Here is a 19,914-nt window from a genome sequence, read left to right as displayed (position 1 = left end):
CTGGCGTGATGAAGACTGAGGAGCAGTGGCAGGCGAACGCTACATGCTACTTTTAGCTTGTGGGGTCTCACTCGTGCTCTTGGGACAGAAGAACGCGGACACAGTGGTGCAAACAATCACAAGGACCTTTATTACACCTTTCAAACACTAATGCCTGCTGGTGGAGTTGCTACCCATAAAACATGCCGATGAGCGCGCGAAAAATTGAGGAAGTCCGATCCACTGAGGCCAGATAGCGAGCGAATATCTTCGCCCCATGCGGCACCCGAACACCTGGTCGTTCGCGTGCATGGTCAAGCGAACGGTGACATGTTCGAACGATCGTGTTCGTCCATTCCAGTGTCCTGCTCCATGGACAACAGCATCTTGTGACGACGTGAGAGTCGAGCAACCCCAGAAGCTTCAACGCGTTTCACAAACTTGAGATTAGGTGGCCTCAAACACTAGCCACGTACGAACACAGTGCGCATGAAGCCACAAGCCATCTCGGCGCTTGTAGCTTTTGTACCCACGACCGATTTTCTCCAAGATAAGGCCGGGGCTAGCGCCTCACCGGCCTCCCTTCCTCCCGCTGAGCATGCGCTCAGCCCCCTTCGTTATCGCGCACAGCGCCGGCAAGCGGGAAGTCAGCGGTGGTCAAGCCACCGTTCTTTTCGGCTGTGGTAATTTATAGTGTTCTTGTTTCACCTGCTACTCATCATATCATATCGTATCACCGACATATCAGCGATGCTCTACACACCACTACATATCTACTACATATCAGCGATGCTCGAGTGCTAGCCAGTCTTTTCGCAAACGCCGGTGCAGCTGAAGGTGGTATGAAAGGAAATGGCATAACATCAGTGACATGACGATTGCTTACGAATATGCAAATTCGGCTATATTGTACAATATTAATACATAGAACTAATCGTGGCTGAATTGCGATTCGTTTTAACCGTGTTCAAATGTGTACACTGGTGCAGCCGAAGGCAACATGACGACGACGCGTGACGACAATATGGGACGATTCTGAATTGATGGGGTATAAAGACATATTAACACGAAGGCACAAGGAGAATGGCATGATCACGAGTGTATAACGATGATGCCGTGACCGTTCGTGAGGTGAAAATCAGAATTCCAAGCTGAAATTGGGATTATAGAGCACAACTCATAACGATGACATGACAACAAATGCATGGCGACCACTCTATGAAGATGATATGACACCAACGTCATAATCACGATTTGCTGACGAAAGCATGATTACAGTAGAATGGCATTGACACAACCACGATATACGCGCACGAGGATGAGTACATTATAAAGAAAAAGGACGAAATCGGTTGCTTTTCACACCACATGATATAAGGAGGACGGCATTTTAGGTAATGATGAGGGAACTTAGCCTTTCGTCACCGTGAACTCTCTCTCTCTCTCTCTGTTCATATCTCGTTCAATTCGGGCGATGGAAGCTCCTGCGCTTGCAAGGTTTCCGCCTGCCAACGGCGCCACCAGCACCAAACTGACTAACGCAGCTTAACGCACTTCATCTGGCTCACTGATGAAAGGCATCAGCCGCCGAAAGTGAGCAGCGAGCTAAGAAAACAAAGGGCGAAAAAGAAAAGAAGCATAAGATATGGCTTATCTCTCACATGAATTTCAATACTATTTTTAATGCGTGAGCTTTCTGGGGCTACTCTCCTCGGAAACCAGTCCGTCAGTCTGTCTGTTGCTCGGCCGATGCTCTCTATAGGCTCGCATAGGGTCATATAGCGGTAGATAAGAGAACGTGGTCTACTCGAAGCGGCGGAGACTACTTGCACGAAAAATTGAAATTAATAATGGACTAATGAATAAAAATCACAAATTAACTTTTTAACTAAGTACCTTATGGTCCATATTGCCATTTACAAATTCTATTCATGGAGCTCACAAGGCGGATCCACTTGAAACGAATTCTAAGGATTCTAAATTTCGAGATATTAATTCCCGAGCTTTGCGGGGAAATGCATTGGCGTTCCAGATACTTTCTTAAGGAAACTTCGTTTTATGCATTCGCGCACAAAAGTAACTGGAACGCCCATGTATTTCCTGGCAAAGTTCGCGAATAATTATCTCACAACTGGTGCCATGCTTAGAATTCGTTCCAAGTGGATCCGCCTTGCGAACTCCAAGGGCAGAATTCTTAAATTGCTATATGGACCATAAAGTAATTATTCTAGGCATGGAGCTCACAAGGCGGATCCACTTGAAACGAATTCTAAGGATTCTAAATTTCGAGATATTAATTCCCGAGCTTTGCGGGGAAATGCATTGGCGTTCCAGATACTTTCTTAAGGAAACTTCGTTTTATGCATTAGCGCACAAAAGTAACTGCAACGCCAATGCATTTCCTGGCAAAGCTCGCGAATTAATATCTCACAACTGGTGCCATGCTTAGAATTTGTTCCAAGTGGATCCGCCTTGCGAACTCCAAGGGCAGAATTCTTAAATTGCTATATGGACCATAAAGTAATTATTCTAGGCATGGAGCTCACAAGGCGGATCCACTTGAAACGAATTCTAAGGATTCTAAATTTCGAGATATTAATTCCCGAGCTTTGCGGGGAAATGCATTGGCGTTCCAGATACTTTCTTAAGGAAACTTCGTTTTATGCATTAGCGCACAAAAGTAACTGCAACGCCAATGCATTTCCTGGCAAAGCTCGCGAATTAATATCTCACAACTGGTGCCATGCTTAGAATTTGTTCCAAGTGGATCCGCCTTGCGAACTCCAAGGGCAGAATTCTTAAATTGCTATATGGACCATAAAGTAATTATTTAAAATTGTAATTAGCAATTTTATTCTAAATTAGACGAACGTTTGTTTTAATATTTTTGTGCAACTAGTGTTCACCACTTCGAGTAGACCACATCATCAAACAGATTTGTGCTATCTGCCACAAGCAACCTTTAATAGCTTTTTAAAGTGTTCGCTGAAACACCCTGTATATATAATTACTGTAATTGAGCGACTGGAACGAATGCTTAGCACTATGTGGCAAATCCCACTAATTAATTGTTTTGAAAATAATTGTATAATGTATGAAAAACTCAGCATTGTCATTATCACTCATAATGTTGCAAAAATTCTAATCAAATTTGTGTGTCCGCGACTGTAACATTTCTGAAATCAAAGAAACATAATCTGGAAAATGATCTTTCCAGAAAATTGAAAACAAATATATAACCGCGAAGCTGGACACATTAAATTATAGAACTAATACTTGTGGAAGAAAGAAAGGACAAATTTCTGACTACGTGGCATATTCTAAGTTTCGAAGTTGTGCCTCTTTAATGTTGTCTCGTTGAAGTTCGAGTGATAAAATGAGGAATGATCAATGTGCCTGTCAAAAATATAGTAATAAATCAACGTTGCACATATTCAATTTGGTTGTGAAGAATATCGATGCATTTGAATAATTACAAAAACCATTGAAAGACGCCTATAACCAAAAAGATTGTAACGATCTCATAAAACGATCTCATGAAACATTGGAAATCACTGAACCCGCCGGGAAACAGAATCGCGAAACAATGTAAGGAGCGCTAAAAGAAGCACTCCTTATATGGCTAATATGCTTACTAAATTTTAGCATGCTGTGAAAATTAGTATTCCGAATGTTCGTTAGATTTCTTTCGCTCAAGAATATTGCTCTGCAAAGAATGCATATTTACAGACATTTACAAGTTGGGCGAATAGCACAGGGTGTAACAGCAGCCAAGGTGGCGACGAGTAACCTCTACCTCGTCTTCATCAGCGCTGGCCTAATGCTGCAGTCTTGTTCTTTTGTCGTGCGGCATTATTATCCCCAGGGTGAGGATACTGGAACCATATGGGCAGATGAGAGCGCAGCATCAGCAGACAAGTTCTAAGGTTTTAATGCCGACTAACGTTAGCTGCGTCACTCTGGGCGGGCGCATATGGCATCATTGGCTTGGCTGGTGCAATCTCATACGTCACGTCGGTGACTTGGCGTAGAACGCCTTGGGACCATTGTAGCGTTACAGAAGCTCCTCTGAAGCAACAACATTTCGAGTTGGCGACCACAGGTGCAGTAAGGATCGAGGACAGTGTTAGGTACCCTTGCGATCTTAATCGCAACGCTCCTTCTGTAACGCCAGCGACATCCTAAGAAGGCATGCGGGATGTGACGCGCTGCATTTGCCCTTGCGGTGGTGTGTTGCATATACTGGTTGTTGTGGAGAGGGTAGTAGCAAAGTATACATGGGTAGTGTTGGTTCATGGCCCAAAAGAACATAAAAGGGTGAACAACCTACTGTATGACGACGTTACGAATTGTAGGCGATGTAACGAAGGGTAGTGTAGAATCCCAGCTGTGCCGGTTGGCAGATACGAACACTGAAGGAATATCAATTATGATGTGATTCAGTCGTTCCGTGAGGCGGGATGTTTGTCTGAGGGTGATAAATTTTGGTGATCTTGTGTTTTGAGGAAGTTGACCGGAGAATGTTATCGATGACATGGGACAAGGAGTAAGGACCAAGATCAGTGAGCAGCTGACGACAAGCAGCGTAATTCAGAATCAGATTGTTGAGAAGGAAGTTAGCATTATCGGTAGCATAGATCGTTGGAAGTGCACGTGTAACAGCGCAATGCGTGGCCTAGTCTGTCGCAGCAGCGACCCCTTCGTTCACTTACGATGATACAGGGAAGCGATCGAGCAGACCAAGGTAGACGCGGAAGAACGGCTGTACTGGGACATGACACGAGTAGGCAAAAAACGGCGGGTTGGAAACATCGGTCACCTCTTGCGTCGTTGGCACCATTCGCAGCTGCCATCATACGAGAGCGAATCAGAAAATTTTTGTCCCTGTTTTTTTTTGCCAAATGATGGTTGTAAATGCCAAGTCAACCTGTCCATTCCCAGCGGCGGACCTTTCTTAGAAGACCCCGGTCTTATCTGTCCGTAGCTTCGCGACACGGTGCTGCTGTTTGTTGTTGAAGATGGCAGTGGGGCTTCACACGTCCACGGCGTAAGAGCAACATAGTGTGATTCGTTTTGTAATCAGCGAGGGATGAAGCCAAAAAATGTAGCCCACGTATAGGGAAATGTGTCTCGCTTTGAGAAGTATGAGGGGATGGCATTGTGAGTTGCAAAAGGCTGTGAAGCCAAGATTGTTCAGTCTTGTTCGTCGGTGGTTCCACAGTTAGCCGGACGAATCCTGCCAGAGGGGCCTCTCAAGTTTAGTGCTGCAATGAGACAAATGGGGGTCTGAACCGGGGGGGGGGGCTACTATGTGGAAAAATAGTGTAAGGTGCCTAGAATAGGGCGTATATGTGTAATTACGTGTATGTACCTAGTTTTGGCTAATAAAATGGGCAAAAATTTCGGCTAATAAAATATGGGCAGACTTTCTCATTCGGCGTCGCACTTCTGTACGGAGCGATAAAGCACAGGTGAAAAGTAACTACGCCGCACGAGATCATAAGTACGCGTTACACCAAGATGGCCTGCTGCTGGAGGATGCACGTGGGCCGACACCGCAAGTAACTGCTCAGGGCCTTCGGGGTATATACTCTGGTCTTATAGAGTTTTACTATGTAAGGAAAGCATCGGGAGCGAGTCGTCAGAGCTGAGATGGTTCATTATGAAACCTAAAGCCAGATCATGCCGCTGTACTTTGCCGAAATGAAGAAACCCCGCGGTAGAAAGAACACAGACATTTGTGTCAAGGTTGGTGCATTCGGGTGGATAAGCGGGATATCTGGACAGCAAATCTGCAGCCTGATATAATTGGCCAGACTTGTGCATGGCGGAAAAGGAGTAACTCTTGTAAGCGCTGAGCCCTGCGGCCTTTCATCAAGGAAAGCCAGGAGAGCTCATTGTGACCTATCACTGCCATGAATGGACGGCCAAAGAGATATAGCCGAAATTTTAGAGTAGGCCCAAACAAGGGCAAGACATTTGCTCACTAATGGAGTAATTGCACTTTGGGGCAGACAGCAGGCGGCTGGGGTACGCTGTGACTCAGTCACGACCATGACGCCGGGAATGAACGGGTTCGATTCCATATCCACTGGAATGCATCCGCATTCAGATGGTTCGAAGTGCAGATGGTTCGAAGAGCACATCGTTCGAAGTGCCCCAACATCGAGAAAGTCGTGCGAAGGTGGATCAGCGTAGAAAATAAATAACCTTTTCTGCGACCCCATAAGAAAGGCGTAGCTTTCATGAGCAGTTAGGTGAATAGACGGACGATGTCAGTAACAAGCACCAATGAAGGAGCGAATGTCTTTCGTAGAGTAATGTACAGAGAGATAGATGCTGCACGGCGCGAATTTTTTCTGGGTCAGGTCGCTGTACACAGATGGGTGCATTAATACTTCACAATTAACACCATATTTTCGCACTAGCTTGACTTGGTGAATTGCAACAGCGCTGCATAATGTAGCATACATATGGTCTGTGTTTCTGAAATAAAGTTTTTGACACAAGGAAGGAAGTTGGTCGGATGTTGAAAGCAAAACTCGTATGCCCATTTTTCCTTCAGACTTCTTCAGCGAGATGCGACTAACCATAAATATAATCAATGACGCAAATGAGCAAAGTGAGGCTCATTTCTTTTTCCTGCGGCACGCGCAAAGATCAATAAAAAGCCGTACAGTGAAGCTGCACAAAAGTTCGCATGGGAAAGTTGCTTACATGAAGTGTACTAGGTTCATGAAGCTGATTTTAACTTGTAGGTCGAATCGCGCAAGGGTGAAACTTAAAGCAGCAGCGGCAATTCCTTGTTTCACTGTCTTGGAGAATTTTGTGGAATGAGGGACCACGCTTTTTTGTAAGACCGAGGCCTCCCGTTTTTGTGATCATTTCAACAAACAAGCACAAAATTAAAAAAGAACGAGTTTACCTTCTGCACGAAGTTATTATTTTCTGTGAGGCCAGGAAGAATGCAGCCCAAGGCGATGTATTTTCTGTTTCGTCCAACAATATGCCTCGTAGAATTTGAAGAATATAGGGTGGTCGTGCACATACATAAAAATCTAGACACCTCTGACGCTTGTATGCTGGTCTCTAGTTCTCTGCTGTATGACGCCAGGATGAAGTCCACTTGCGCAGTGACAAGTAAAATGCAATAAACAGGCTTTCTTTATGTACGTAAGAGTTCGTCTAGGTGCTCAGAAAAAAAAAGAATAACGCAGGTAACATGCTTGTAGCTTTTCTAGGCTATTGATGTTCTTTCCACCGACATTCCAAATTTTAACGACATTTCACTTGTCAAATCTATCGCTGATGGATTCAAGCACTGCGGCGCGTGGCCAAGAGTAATGTAGAGTTCTCTTATGGTTCACCGAAAAACCGGTCTTTCCTGCCATGCATGCTGTAATAGTTGGGGTCGGGCATGAAATAGATGGTAGCTGGCCCATGCTCTCGTTCAACTCATCCACGCTGAGGACGTTGTTGAAAGGAGGGACTAGTTCTCATCGAGAACGAGGAATATGGGTTTTAATTACAGTATCTCTATGAGAACGTTTACAGTTCATCAGACTAGCATGACTGAAAGCGGAATGCACACTCAGCAGCCGCGCAACAGCTGCTTTTAAACACTCTGTCGTCCCTAGATCCCTAGGTGAGGGAAAACGGCCGTTCGACCAAACGGAGCGCCCAAAGGCATCGTAGCCGAACAGCCTAGGAGGGGGAGGGTTTACGCACTCACTTCCGCACAGGTTGCACTGACCACACCCTCGGTGAGAGGGTTTTCGCAGACACCGGTCTTGTCCTGAGCAGGCGCCTCTTGATCCCAGTGCTGACCCCGCAGACAGTGGCCGCCGCGTCTTTCCATTGAATGACGATTTCTAAGGCCCGTGAGACGGCGCCGCAAAACCTTTTCTTCCTGGAGTTCCCCCACTTCGAACTAACCGTGACGGGGACGGCCAATCCACTAACAATACTTGGTCTGCCGACTGCGTCTAGACATCTCGGCACCATTCCGTTGGGGACGCGGCGCATTGTCGTCCTTACAAAGCGAGTCGCCGTCTCAGACATGCCGGCGCGTTCCCGACGGTTGCGTTTCCGAAGATCACCAGCCCCTGCCGGTCGAACGCAACAATGCGGACACTAGATATCCTACAGCTTAATTCTTAAGGCTTGCCATTAAAAAAAAACTGCATTTAACCTTCAGCAGCGATAGGGGTTTCCACAGGGAGACGCAAGAAGTTGCAGCCACTAGCATGGCTCTGATACTTTAACTCGAATAGGGCCGTTTTTTCGGATTTTCCTATGAGTGAAATAGACTTCAATCCATCATTTTAAGCAGGAAACGCATGCTCCTGTATAAGACCCTTGCCCGCGGTACTCTAATAGAAAAAAAGCGTAAGAAATTGCTGCGTCAAGCAATTTTTCGAGCCTTGGAGCGCGATGATCGAACATTTCTTGATGTGGGAAAAATTCAGGAAGCTTTCAAAGTGCTTGCTCACCTAAAACAGCAAGAAAACTATGCTGCTTGCAGGTGTCACAACGTCTATGCAAAGACGTGGTGGTAACATACGATAGCGCAGTCGGCGTGCTTTCGTTCGGGTGCCTCAGTGGGTTGATATTGGGAGCGCACGTGACTTTCCGAAAACGTCGATTTCTTTAATCACATTTATCGCAAGGATTTTGTGCATTGTCATAACTAGTCGCGCTTGAAACTCTAAGTAATTGTTTCAAATTTTCACTACCGACAACAGCCACTATCTCCCTCGCGCATTACCGTCAAAGCCAACGTGCGCAGGCCCTTTCTTATGGCTGACGCTGAAGCCACCTTGCGATGCGCATGTGCTTATAGTGAGGATATAAATTTTTTTAAGTGGTTGTTTGTGAGGTGATCTGATGAAAGAGGAGTTCGGCCTTGGCTTAAAGAAAATCTCAGTGCCCTTCCACTCTGTGAAGAAGGGCGACCAGCGAAGCTGTGTATGTGGGCCCCTTAATGATGAACTGCACCTCCACCGCGGTTTGGCCCGGTATTGCACCACCTTCGTGATCAGCTCACGTGTGGGGGAGTGCTTACCGCCTGCTTCACCTCCGCTGCGGTTCAGCCCGGCATTGCACTGTCTTCAGGATCGGCTCACGTATGTGGAGTGCTTCACGCCTGCTTCACCTCCGCTGCGGTTCAGCCCGGCATTGCACTATCTTCAGGATCGGCTCACGTATGAGGAGTGCTTCACGCCTGCTTCACCTCCGCTGCGGGTCGGCCCGGCATTGCACTATCTTCGGGCGATCGGCCCCCGTAGGGGGGTTTTGTGCTTACGACACGAAGATTTCCTTGGACGGTCGAGGTATAGAGCTTCGCTCTAAAAAGTCGCAGTTTCGCCTAAAAGGCGGAGCATCGACTGCCATAGCAAATTAATAAACAGTTATACAAGTAAGGATAGTAGCATTAGCGGCCGTGTAAGCTTGTCCTGTGTGCCTTCTTTCGGGTTGTGCGTTTCATTGGGCTAAAACTATTACCATGCTATACCAACTAGCCCAACAGTCTGTTTATTGGATCTTGGAAGCAATCGCGTACTCACTGAATTAACAAGCATGGTGTCAGCACGTAAAGGCAAACATAAACACATCACACACGATTAGCGCGCACGTTGGCTGTCAAAATGCTGGAGTGATTAAGGGCGGCAGCAGCAGTGAGCGAAGTGAGCTTCGTGCTGTTTGTCGCTTCAACGCGCACAGTGGCGAGAAAACTGCACGCACAAATGTATGAGCTATGCACAGATCGCTTTCAATATACCGCACGCGATACTAGTCACCTTCGCGAAAAATAACTACTTGTTGGCGGAGCAGGAGTCGCCCTACCCGCCCCTCGCTCCCAGCTGCCTTCCACTTTCCTCCGTTTCTCGTCTGTTTCGTTTGCGCCCGGTCGCCAAATGCGCATTCGCTATCGGAGCCCAATGTCGCCCATTCATGCGGACGCGTCCTCCGCTGAGGGATAACATTTATTAGACGGTAAAAAGCCGTCAGCCGAGAAAGATAAACAAGTACACGTGTCAATGTCGACAACTGATGCCACTGGGTATGTGCTTGCTGCTGTCTTACTAAGTACGAAATTTGGGTCACTCTTATGGGCCACTCGTGCCACGAGGTGTGTGCACATTCTTGGCCAATCTCGCCGAATAGACGTGATGCTGAGGCAGAAAGAATACTAAGCCTTAAATGAGTACTTCAGCACTGGTTACGTGCCAGTCTTGCTCAATCGCCCTGAATGGAGCGACTACAGTGACGTATGACATACGAACACTTACTTTCATTTATTAAAACAAAGCTTTCTTTCAATTTTCGCCGGGGAATGACGGTCTCTTTCGATTTCTTAATTAGGAGGCCATGTGATCACTGGGAACAGTGGGATTTATGCTTGCACTGTGAGCGAAGGTTTATCAGCGTGTGCTCATGAGACCGATGCGCACTTAAACTACCGAGAAAATGGACGCCAACGCCCCTGTCTACCTCAACGGCAGTGCTAGCATTGTGCCGCTAAACTCAAAGTTATATTTGCGGACAAAGAAGGGCGGCGAAGTCGCTGTCAAAACGAGCAACACGAACAGCACCTCCCCAAGAGACAGGTGTTTTGAATGCCAAGATGTAAAATAAGCATCTGTACAGCGCATTCTCAATGGAAACGAATTGCTTGGTCAACTGGTGCACCATTTATAAGCCTGTGAAACAGCTGATGCGTGAATATCAATAACATTATTCAGGGACAGTGCACAATCACTTCCTTCAACCAGACTAATAGATGTTTGGTGCATCTACATAATGGAAATTTCTGTTTTTTCATAGCTGACCTAAACGCCACCAGACATCCAAAGAAAAGTGTACAATATTTCTAGTATGTAGGACCGAACGCTACGGTGGCACAATGTTTTTCTTTCATTTTTTGTTTCTTTTTCAGTTTGTAAATACACGTGAAACTATATGGACGTACAATACCAGTAAGCCAGCAAATATCACTTGCAAGAATGACGAAATGTGGTCTATAGACCACTTCTCCATTTTATTCAACAGATCCCTGCTGTTCAACGGACAAAGGTGAGAGTTCTGTCTTCCTGCTTTTATTTGATGTTTTATGGAGGTACTTATTTTACTTATTCCCAGGATTACCCATCGCCTACAGGGAAATTTTGATGGACAACATACAGACCGGATGACTGTCCAACCAATAGGTATCACAAGATTGTGTAGTCCTTATAAATATCGTAAAACATTTCCGCCGTTACACCACGGTCATTTTTATAACAACTTGCGCAAACACGCACATCTTTTTTTGCGCTTTCTTCAAACCAAATGTATGCAATGGGTTACTTGACAAAAGTGACATTTCATTGGATCGACTACTCTAGAATTGTTGTAGAATTGCTGATTCATACTCAGTGTCGAAGGTGTTGGGTTTAAGAACACTGTTTTGTAATAAGCTGGGACTCTACCGCATGCTCTCGCAGTTGCTACTTGCGTAACACTGGACCCCCACCAATGCTGTGTATTTAGGTCGGGAGGTTACCATTCCTGAATTATCATACATATAAGTAAGTAAATGAATAAATAAATAAATAATTAAATAAATGAATAAATAAATAAATAAATAAATAAAAGCACTTGTCCTGCAAGTCCCATGGTTTCATTCCTCGTTCACTTGACCTCCGCCGACCCGTCATGGCGAATTGACGAAAGTGATAACGTCGACAGGATGTTTCCTTTCTACGGGACGAGATCACCTCTTCTGGTCTTGACATGGACCCAACCAGCAAAATACAGAAAGACTTGCAAACGTTACTCACGGATGTGTTTCGTTTCGTCCCTCGGAGGCATAAGCACGTTTACTACAAACTCCTTTACAACAGCGGCACCGCTCCAGCTCTCTAGGGCCTCCCCAAGATGCACAAGCCTGCTGTACCAATGCGGCCCATCGCGGATTACAGAAGGTCTCCTCGTGCCCTCTTCACGGCATTTCCAAGTACTTGCACTGCGTCCTATCGCCACTTGTGGGCTGCGGCTCGACACATGCGCGTAATTCGAACAACTTCAGCAAAAGAAGTAGGCGATCTCAGTCTTGACGATGACAAGAATATGGTGTCGTTCGACGTAACCTTCCTGTTTTCATGCGTACCGATCGACCTCCCTGTGCACGTGTGTATTGCTGCCCTCCAAGATGAGAGAAGAGAGAATAGTCTAGAGGAATTAGAAATCCCACAAGTAACGCCGGAAGAAGTAAAGAAAGCCTTGGGAGCTATGCAAAGGGGGAAGGCAGCTGGGGAGCATCAGGTAACAGCTGATTTGTTGAGGGATGGGGGGCAGATTGTTCTCGAAAAACTGGCCATTCTCTATACGCAATGCCTCATGACTTCGACCGTACCGGAATCTTGGATGAACGCTAACATAATCCTAATCCATAAGAAAGGGAACGCCAAAGACTTGAAAAATTATAGACCGATCAGCTTACTGTCCATTGTCTACAAGGTATTTACTAAGGTAATCGCAAATAGAAGAAGGGACACCTTAGACTTCTGTCAAACAAAGGACCAGGAAGGATTCCGTAAAGGCTACTCAACAATAGACCATATTCATAGTATCAATCAGGTGGTAGTGAAATGCGCGGAATATAACCGCCCCTTATATATAGGTTTCACTGACTACGAGACAGCGTTTGATTTAGTCGAAACCTCAGCAGTCATGGTGGCATTACGGAATCAGGGTGTAGACGAGCCGTATGTAAATATAGTGAAAGATATCTATAGCGGCTCCACAGACACCGTAGTCCTCCATAAAGAAAGTGACAAAATCCCAATAAAGAAAGGCGTCAGGCAGGGAGATACGATCTCTCCATTGCTATTCACAGCGTGTTTAGAAGAGGTATTCCGAGACCTGGATTGAAAAGAATTCGGGTAATAGGTAATGGAGAATACCTTTGTAACTTGCGATTCGCTGATGATATTGCCTTGCTTAGTAACTCAGGGGACCAACTGCAATGCATGCTCACTGACCCGGAGAGGCAGAGCAGAAGGCTAGGTCTAAAAATTAATCTCCAGAAAATTAAAGTAATGTCTAACAGTCTCGGAAGAGAACAGCAGTTTACGATAGGTAGCGAGGCACTGCAAGTAATAAGGGAATACATCTACTTAGGGCAGGTTGTGACCGCAGATCCGGATCATGAGACTGAAATAATAATCAGAAAATTAAGAATGGGCTGGGGTGCGTTTGGCAGGCATTCTCAGTTATGAACAGCCGGTTGCCATTACCCCTCAAGAGAAAAGTGTATAACAGCTGCGTCTTACCAGTACTGACGTACGGGGCAGAAACGTGGAGGCTTACGAAATGGGTTCCTCTTAAATTGTGGACGACTCAACGGGCTATGGAAAGAAGAATGATAGGTTTAACGTTAAGGAATAAGAAAAGAGAAGATTGGGTGAGAGAACAAACGCGAGTTAATGACATCTTAGTTGAAATCAAGAAAAAGAAATGCGGTGGGGGGGGGGCATGGGCAGGACATGTAATCAGGTGGGAAGATAACCGATGGTCAGTAAGGGTTACGGACTGGATTCCAAGGGAAGGGAAGCATGCATAGCAGGGGGCGGCAGAAAGTTGAGGTTAAGAAGTTTGCAGGGACAACATAGCCACAATTAGTACATGACCGAGGTAGTTGGAGAAGTATGGGAGAGGCCTTTGCCCTGCAGTGGGCGTACCCAGACTGATGATGATGATGATGTTCCGCAAAAATTATCGTCGTCTCACTTGCCCTTCCTCGCTTTAACTCTGCGTGCCTCATGCCTTCATGTCAGGAACGTCATGCGCGTTATCACCTGAACATAGCATTCTTGATAGGTAAGTAGCATGCCCTGAGTTTTGAAGAAAGAAAACGTAAGCAAAGCAGATGAGTATTATTTTTTGGGCACAAGATACACCGCGAAGGGTGTAAAGATTTTTGAAGTGTTGTCAAGATGTAGTCGTGATGTTAGATAAATTTTAATAGGCTGAAATAATTCGCGAACCATGATAAATAATTTATTGTGTATACAAGGCAGAATTGAACCGGAACGAAATCAGGCGCCTTTAACCCGAACCCACGATTTTTGTTTCTGTTCAATAAACTGGAACGCTTATCAGTAGACGCCTGTTAGTGTGATTGGACATAATGTTGAGTGTAAGAAATAGGTGTGAATGTGAGTAAAATATTGCTCAAGTGGATGCGTGGCAGCGCATTTTTGTAGATGGGAATGTGAACCCGATTTTGAAGAGAAATCTCATCTTGTTCTTTGTCAGTGATCCTATTAGTGGACTGCCATAGAACCCAACAGACGAAGACATCAAAGACAGCACCGGGGAAATTACATGCAATTATTAATCGAATCGAAAAAGAAGGCTAAATAGTTGAAAATGAAACTATATGAAAAAAGAACTGGCTGCAGGTGGGGCATAAGAATACGTCTTCCCATTGCGCTTGCGATGCTCTTACGAACTGTACTATCGCGGCGCCGTTTTTACGTACACATTCCGGGGCATTTAAGTTTATCTATTATGACTATCTGCTAGAACGCATGTGTGGGTTGATTAACCAGTTGCTTTCACCCAAAAAATCACGTACACGGGACGCCTGCGACAAAAAAGGTTTTCCACATCCGCCGTCAAGGCCGTGAGGTGTGGCTTGGGCTAACACTCCAAGGTCTAGTTCTAGCAGATACGCAGAAGTACCCCAGTAAGTGGATAAGTAAACAGTGCCGCTGTAGCTCCATTGGTGAGAGCATCGCACGCGTAATGCGAAGACGTGGGTTCGTGCCCCACGTGTGGCTGGTCGTTCTTTATCCAGTTCGATTTAGAGTAATTTATCATTACTTTAATTAAATTAACAGGTACACATATTTTCTTCTACGCTGTTCTCGGTGTCTTTGGTTGTTGACTTCTTATGATACGGCTAATAAAAGGCAGGCCCTCGCTTTCCGTTTGGCTCGTTATTCGTGGACTGGTAATTGAAATGAAATAGGAACGTGTAAGTGTGAAGCGAGTTAGTAAGTGGGAGATTTCGTGAGAGTGAATGGACTCTGTTCCCACGATTCCGTTACTGTGAGTGTGTCGGCAATTACTTGAATCGGAAGAAACGCAAAGTTTGTGTGAGTGCGCGAGTGTAATTGGGCCTACCTGAGTCTCAGTACAAATGACCTGGACTAGTATGGCCTTGGTGAGTCTGAGTCCGAGTCAGCTTGGTTGAGAAAAAAAATTTGAAGTGAGTCATAGTTTGACTGAGCCTGGATGAGTAGAGTTCTAAAACGTGTGAGTGCTGAGGAGCCTTCCTGCATCAATATTTATGAATCTGAGTCAGTGCGATCATTGTTCGTAAGTATATTTTGTGAACGAGTATGAATGAGATCGGCTTATTTTACCGACCTATGCCTACAGTACACTATCTGTAACAAAATTAAGCATGCACCACCGAGGCAACCCACCGAAAGATAAGACAGAGCTGCTGCCGACGTTACCCGCGTTTCGCCGCGTTTACATCGAACACGCGTAGTGCCTCTGATGGCGGATCGGCAAGTTTCGACCTTGGAAGAACATTTGCGTTCACTCGAAGTGCGGCTTAGGATCGTCGCGGCCCATTCTCGCCTCGCAACGTTTCTGATGCAAGTTCCAGCTGTAGATCTTTCTTTACTTGAATTTACGTAATTGCATCACGTGAACGCGGTCACGCTACATATACAATATATGCTTTGAAATGCGTGAATGAATGTAAGTTGTGCATCTGTTCACGCCCTATGTGTGTCCTAGTTCACATACGCTATTAGCAGCAGGCAGAAGAAGCTCCACGCACCTCACTGCAGCTGCATGTGTGATACAACCTACCTGATTTTCGTTAATGATCGAACTTCACTTTGAATAATATTAACATTCCAATGAATAAATATGCATTTGCGATCAAGTGCTCTGTGGTGTGCCGTTCGTTCTTTGTGTATCCTCGTGTGCGCTGTACAGGGTAGTCCTTTATGAAAGGCAACACGCGGGCGCATGGCCCATGCTCGGCCGAGGTACCTCCGCAGAGCACAGGCTACGCGCTGGCGTGTTCTCTTTAATAAAGGACCACCCTGTAGAGGTGGTAAGTTTTGCAAGTTCGTGGTTCTTCGCTCAAATAGGGCCTTCGGATATTGTACCTCATAGAGACAAGGAAAACAGCAACTGACTTTTTATTAGGCAACCTGTCTCGGACATTACTGAGATATGACTGCTAAAAGCTACCTCTCCCGCCCAGGTAGCTTAGTATGTATAACGTTTCACTGCAGAGGTCAGAGTATCTGGAGATATCGCGGCGGCGACGGCCGAATATTGATGGCGGCTAAATGTAAAAGAAAATGCTAGTGTACTTGGACTTAGGAGCACGTTAAAGAATACCATGTGGTCAGAACACTTCTTAACTCTCCCATTAAGGCATACCTCATAATTAGGGTCTTCATTTATGTTTACAACCCGATAATGCTGACTGAGTACGGCACAAGGAAGAGGAACAGGCAAGAAAAAGGGCTGTTTACGCTTAGGCGTAGAGGTTTTTTTATCTAGTCTCACGGCGACACGTTGTCTAGTCTAAAAAAAAATTGCTTACACCTTTTGCGGTGTCTATTGTCCCAAAAGAATACTACTGATCTGCCTTCCTTGCGTTTGCGTTATATAAAACTCAGCGCATGCTATTTTTACCTGAAGACCCCCCCCCCCCCCTTAGAACAATATTTTTTAAAATCGGGTTGCCCGACTTCTCCCTATGGTTGCCCTTTCGTAAACGATTATAATAACTGCAGGTCTTACAAAACAAATAAACGCTGGCCACTTTTCGAGAGCAAGCGGTCAAGACATAGCAATATATGAATAATATTATTATATGAATGCGCCATATGCCTCGTTTTCGCTTAACATTAAAGCGAAAGGCGGCATATGTGAATATATAGTAAGGCTGTTCCTGCCTTGAGGGAACGAAAGTGTGTTGCCTTATTTGTAACCGCGTTTACATCAATACGGCAATGACACATCGCATTGCTTTTCTCGCACGCCGTACGGACGTAAACCGCGATAATGCGCTAGGAAGCGAATTAACACCGACGTTGCTTTGCATTGAAAATGATAGCTGTGACGTTAAGAGGAAGTTCACGCAATTACGGTATATTCTAGGAAGGGTGGTGGCTTCGTCTACTTGGTACTACATTATTTTCTCGCGAGAGAGTACGTTGGGAACCAGCAATGTACGGCCGAAAGTGCTTGTAAGATAAACGAAAGCATCACACCTGCTGCGAAGCATGCCCGTGTGAAATTCATTTTGAATATTCTCGCCTGCATTGAAAAAGTGAAGAGAACAAAGTAAAGAATGGATCATCAAAGCCGTCTTTATTTGTTGTTTGTGTTAACATACGATTTCTTTTAAATATAATAGTTTTGCCTCGCAACGAAAATTTGTAGAGATGAGTTTGTCAGATTATTTTGACACCTTTCTTTAACACTCCATTTTCGTGTGAGTGTTTTCACTTGCTTAAATAGAATGTTTCTGTGCAAAAAAGAAACCGTTGCTTTGCTGATAAAAGTTAGTACTTTGCCGGTAAAAGCGGTCAAAGTTAAAAGTCCAAAGCACTCATGTTGGGAGGGCCAGGTGACATAACTCTCGATTTCTCCTAGGTTTTTCCTAGCACACAACTAAACGCCCAATTTCTCTCCTGTTTCATTCTTTAAAAAATTACAGCCGATTTTTACCTCTGGAAATATAAAAAAAAGATTTAACCTCTATAAGAGAAACCCCTACTCGTAATTATAATGAGTTTTTGCGCATGAAATCCAAGAATTTATTGTATTCTTTAACTTCCTTGGTTGTTTTCATATTCCATTTCAGGTCTGCAAGTGATATCTATTGAAGAACTGCTCTATATGGAGGGAGACTTTTCCTGTGGTGTTATTAGAATCCAGTCGTTAGCTGGTCCGAGTATGTTTATGTTCTTTTCCTATACTTAAAAAGCGTATTCAACTCCGCTGAGATATATTTCCCTTAATGCTTAGCGTAAACCTAATGAATACAAGCGATACGTTGAGGGGAGGTAATCATCTGCAAAATTTTCTACCCGCTGCAGTTGCTTTGCAGCTACGGCGTTGAGCAGCTAAGCATGAAGTGGCGGGAACAAATCCCAGCCGCGACAGCAGCATTTGGATGGGGGCGAAATGAAAAGCATTCGGCGGAACTCATCTCACGACAACTGTGATGGTAATGCGTCTAGCTTTTAACATTGCAGCACAAGTTGTTGCCATCATTAAAACTGGTTATGTATGAGGAGTGCACTAAACGAACCCACGTCACAAATGTTGCTCAAGGACAGCAACCCGACGCTTTGGCAGGCTATGACACAAATTCACTGTGTATGTGTCACTTTTCAATTAACGCCTTTCACGCGAACGCTTTAGCGAGCTGAGCCAGGAATGCAGTGGATGTGTGGCGCTATTCAGCGAACCTCTCGCTAACCTGGGTCACTTGGCATGTGCCACTGAGTGTGCGGCAAACGAGAGAGCAATTCTCGTCGGTTACACGCATTGGCGCGCTACGCTTCTCCTCTCGGAGGCCATGCGCTGACTTCACGGTGGCGCCACTAGATGGCGCAGCGTGTGCAAAATGCGCGAGAGAGGAGCCCAGTTGCCGTATGACTAGCTTCTCTTTCGCAAGCATCGGCACAGCATAAATTTTGGAGGCTATGCGCCAGTTTCAGGTTTGCATCTGCGCAAAATGATGTCGAGTGTTTAGCGCTGTAGTACGCGCCCTCATACATAACTCGTTTGAACAGTGGAAGCACACTGTGTCGCTATATTAATTGAAAGCAAACGCACTGGCGAGAAGGGTTCTGCCGTAATATTTTTCCTTTTTACTTATCAGTCCCACTTAACATATAAACAGAAACTATGGATCTAAAAAGATCTCAGCGCTAATATTATTGGTGTCTATAAATCCGCATCTTTATGTTGGTGCCTATATTGGTATATCAGTGCCTAAACATGCCTTCTTCTTTCTTTAGGCAAGGTCCTATTTTGATTAAATTATGAATACCCGCAGAGTACACTGCGCTACGCGATGATACACTGTAAGCTCACTTAGCGTGCTTGTGCGCACGCTTCACATTTTCACATCATGGGGAAACTTGAATTCTCGGGTGCAGCCTTATCTTGGAATGTGAGGTTCATTTCAGATTTTTAGGAAAGGAAAGAAATCGGGACAATTAAAGTAAAAGAGAACCTACCGTTCAAGGAAGCATAGAGGCGGGTGTGTTACCTGCCAAAGAATAGCTTTGTCGAAGTGGTGCGTCAAGGGGCAGCGTGACAACGGATTCCGACAGCTATACGGCCGGTGCGTAGTGAGCCGGCGGCAACGCCGTCTGCCCCCTTGGTTGCTGCAGCCAGGGCTGTGCCGTCGTCCCAAAAGGGGGCCATCGACCTCAAAGCTGGTGGCCTTCAGGGTTTCGTCTCCTAAGACGAGGCCCTAAAGGCAAACAAGCCGCACGCAAGAGCGGGTGCCCAGCACCACAGTAGAGGCAACGGACACAATTTCCAGCCAAGTGCCTCCTCCAGCATCTAAGGAGCGGTGAAATTCTCTGCACTGCTCCATAAAAGGAAAATCTGCCAAGGCGCCTGGAAAACGCGTGTGAGCTAATCTTTTCTTTAAATACACAGTACAAACATTTCTGACATCATGGAGATACATATACTACAGTCGAATTATGGAGAACTTCATAACCTCGATGACATAACAAAACTCCTACACAAACATAAATTCAATGTTGTCCGTGTCTTCAGCAGACACATCTAAAATCTACACAAGCTTTCTCCGGCAATATGTCAGTTTTTGTAAAGACCGAGGTGACGCTTTCGCGTCGTCTGGCGGTGTAGCAATAG

Source organism: Dermacentor variabilis, chromosome 9, assembly GCF_050947875.1.
Source record: "Dermacentor variabilis isolate Ectoservices chromosome 9, ASM5094787v1, whole genome shotgun sequence".
NCBI classification, from domain to species: Eukaryota; Metazoa; Arthropoda; class Arachnida; order Ixodida; family Ixodidae; genus Dermacentor; species Dermacentor variabilis.
This window is presented reverse-complemented; position numbering follows the sequence as displayed.